The sequence below is a fragment of the Rattus norvegicus genome, chromosome 13, assembly GCF_021556685.1.
Source record: "Rattus norvegicus strain SHRSP/BbbUtx chromosome 13, alternate assembly SHRSP_T2T, whole genome shotgun sequence".
Taxonomy (NCBI): Eukaryota; Metazoa; Chordata; class Mammalia; order Rodentia; family Muridae; genus Rattus; species Rattus norvegicus.
The window spans coordinates 28505890-28509328 of record NC_141546.1 but is presented as its reverse complement, the minus strand read 5'-3'; the positions used below and the strand labels follow the sequence as shown (position 1 = coordinate 28509328).

The 3439-nt window shown below is 40.9% G+C and overlaps 1 pseudogene; it reads right to left on the bottom strand.

Moving 5' to 3' along the window:
* Positions 1-1504: 1504 nt before the first annotated feature.
* On the bottom strand, positions 1505-3068 carry Dpp3-ps2 (dipeptidyl peptidase 3, pseudogene 1; annotated as a pseudogene).
* Positions 3069-3439: the final 371 nt, after the last annotated feature.

The window sequence follows — 3439 nt, the reverse complement described above, 5'->3', positions numbered from 1 at the left end:
AATTTCTTTACATGTTAAAAAATAAATTTAATATGAAAATGATCATGTATTTTTATTTTAAGAGTTTTTGTCATCTTATTTGTAAATTGGATAGAGATATGCTAAATTATAGAGGAGAAATGTATTTAATTTTTTGAAAGCTTTATTTAGGAGTACTCCATTTGTGACTTTCCTTTTTTTTTTTTATTTGTGTCTTTCCTGCTCCTACCTTTTTGACCTCAAAAACCAACTGTGCTTCCATCCCCTCTGCGACTTGCAAATCTGTTCTTTCTGTCATTATTATATACACATAATGATGCAATAATATATTATATAATTTAATGTTATATTATACAATATAAGTACACATATATACACACACTAACATATAATGGTGAGTGCATTTACAACTAACCACACAACTTATTTTAAATAAAATCTTGATTCTCCCTCTCTCATCAGCTGTGCTTGGTATAGGCCTTTTTTTATAGGACTTTGTGAAATTTCTTCGAATAATGTTGATATACAAATAGTTGTTGCCACGATGTAGTTCTTGCTTCAGAAACTTTACTGTTAAGTTTTCAAGGAAACAGCTTCCCTGTTATCTTTAATAGACACTATCAGTTAGCATCAATCTCTCTAGTCCTCTCCCTGTAAGAATCATTCCATTCCAGACAAGGGGAATGATATTTATTTCTTTTATGGTTAACTCAGTTAGGTAAACATTGAATAGGCAATGCAAATATTAAAAAGAAAACGCAAAAGGGATCCTTTAAATCTATTAGAAATAAGTAGATTCTGAGAAAAATATACATAGCAGCCAGAATCCCTGTAACTCTGTCACTATACTTTATCAGTACAGTCAACAAAACGATTCACAGAAAAGTCTCCAAACTATGTATTATATACCTATGAGTCTCCTTGCCAAATTAACCAATTATATATAATTTATAAAATAATGAAATTAGATAAACATTCATTCTTTATCAAATTCTATTTTTATCTTCTGTCAAGTGGCTTTTCACATAAGTGTAGATACAGGTCTTACATTTAAATTCTACTTGTAATGTTAAAGATAATGTGTAAAATGCCCTCAGCTAGACCTAAAATTAACCATATGCAAGCATGGATGAATAATATCATTTTTTGTTGTCATATTTGTTTTTCTGACTATAAAAGTAATACACGAAGAGTGCTGGATTTGGTGAGAATGCTTTGAGCCCTGACTCTGTCATATGCCACCTGCTGGATCTAGAACACCCAATTCTCAGAACTTCCACCTTCCCATTTAGAAAACCAGACTAGGCACCCTGTTGAGCTCTCGCCATAGATGGCAGTGCAGATCTAGGAACTGAGGACATATGGTGAACTAGAAAGTGCTGACAAATGCAAAGGGTTAGCATCCCCACCCTCAGCTGCAGCAGCACCATAGTTCGAGCTCCTGCCCTTCTCCCGACTCCTAAACACAGTTCAGGTCCCCTGACAGCCCTAGTTTGACAAAGTGGGAGAGACCACACAGATCTTTTCAAGCCTGGCCAGATGAGGCCTCCTGGACCTGGTAGCCCCAAAATATAGCATCTGCTGCAGCCAATTGGGTAAGAACTTCCTCCAACTCAGGCCCATCCTCCGAAAACTGCTCACAGAAGGATCGGATGAGACCAGCCGCTGAGGCCACATACTCTACCAGTTGCCCCTTCCAGGCGATTGTTGGGCTGGACAATAAGCTTCGGGGATTCCTTGGGCAGCAGTACTGTATCCCTTAGAGTGAGGAAGCACTCTGGGAGTTCGTCAGTGACCGCTGCTTAGCCATCATTCAGGGCCCACTCTGCAACCACATCTCCTGTGTACTTCAGCATATGGAGTCACCAGAGGAACCGCTCCAAGGCAGGTCTGCCCACTGACCAGACCTTACTGCTAACCATGCTTAATTTGCTGTCCCATGTCTCTCCACACCGGTACCAGCCCCGGTGTCTCGGGGTTGATCACTGTCTCCTGGTCAAAGTTGAAAACACCTTTCTCATCCTGGATGTACAGAGTTTGCTGCTGACGTGGCCCTACAGTTCATGTAACCCCACATGCACATCAAAGGACGGCCCCTTCCAGCAGTTGTACAGGTTCTTGTCTTCTTCCTCCAAGAAGATGAGTTTCTCCCACTTTGTGTCATAGGCTACAGCCAGCACATTCCCCAGACACATTCGTAAAGCCTTCTGTCTGTCTCAGGTCATCATAGTTGGGGATGTTGATGCCTGCAGGGATGCCAGATATCCAGGGAAGTGAAGTCAGAGGTGAGGAACTTGTCCTTCTCCAAGGCAGGAGACCAGGGCAGCTCCTTCAGCAGCTGCTCAGCACTTGCAACCAGCCGCTCAAAATTCGCAATCATGTCTTTGTTAACCATGCCCATGAAGCCTTTAAACTCTCCTGGGGAGCCGAACGGGTCGGTAACTCTCAATGAAGCCAATGTAACTCTCTATAATGGAACTTTTGTCCTGAATCCACAAACAGGAGCCCCTCTTAAGGGCTTCAGTGGAGTCCTGCATTAAGCTCTCCACATACTTGGCCAGCATTTACTCCTGATGGCTCTTGGCTTCATAAGCCTTAGCTTTCTCCAAGTGTTCTACCACCTTCTGGAGGATAGGGGCGTAGTCCCCCCAGGACTTGGAACTCAATTCAGAGTCGAGAGCAGGTTCTGTGTTGCGTACTGAAGCCAGTTGCACCTCATAGTGGTACTTCCCTTCCTGGCCCTTGAGGAGCCGTGTGTTATATGCACTGAGGTTCTGAGAGTCCAGAGAGTCCTGGGACAGCTTAGTATCTTCCATGGTACAATCCCCAGAGAAATAGGTGGTCACCCTCTCCTTCCCCAGCCCAAGATGTCGAAGCCTTGGTTCCAGAGAGAACATAAGCTCCCCACAGGTCTGCCAAATGTTCCTGACTTCTGGGTACTGTTGGGCAGTCTTACTCCCCAAGATCACAGGTTCCACCTTTTCCTTGAACAGGTTAGGAACAAACTTGGTGTCACCAAAGGACTTATAGTTGCCCATGTTGCAGTATAACCCTGCAGCATAGAATCTACTCATCAAATTTAAGTACATTCTCAATGACAATAACTACCTTTTGTCAGAAATATCACAAACTTTATGAACTTATGCTATATCCTCAGCTACCATTTATTTAATTAGATTTGTGATGTCCATACCCAGTATCACAAATATTGCATGAAAAACTCAATTACTGAAACACAAATTACCTAGAAATTAATTTGTTTTAATTTCAAAAATGATGTTTGCTTTAATCTGTATGTAATTAATAAGATCAATTTCTTGAATAAATACAGTCTTGAAAGCACAACAAATAATATTCCAAAGCATATAAGCAAGTTATATTTTCCAAGAAAGTTTGTTCTATTAAAATATCCATGGGGTATTCTGGGAAATAACTCTGTGTTCTAACAAAAACTGGATAT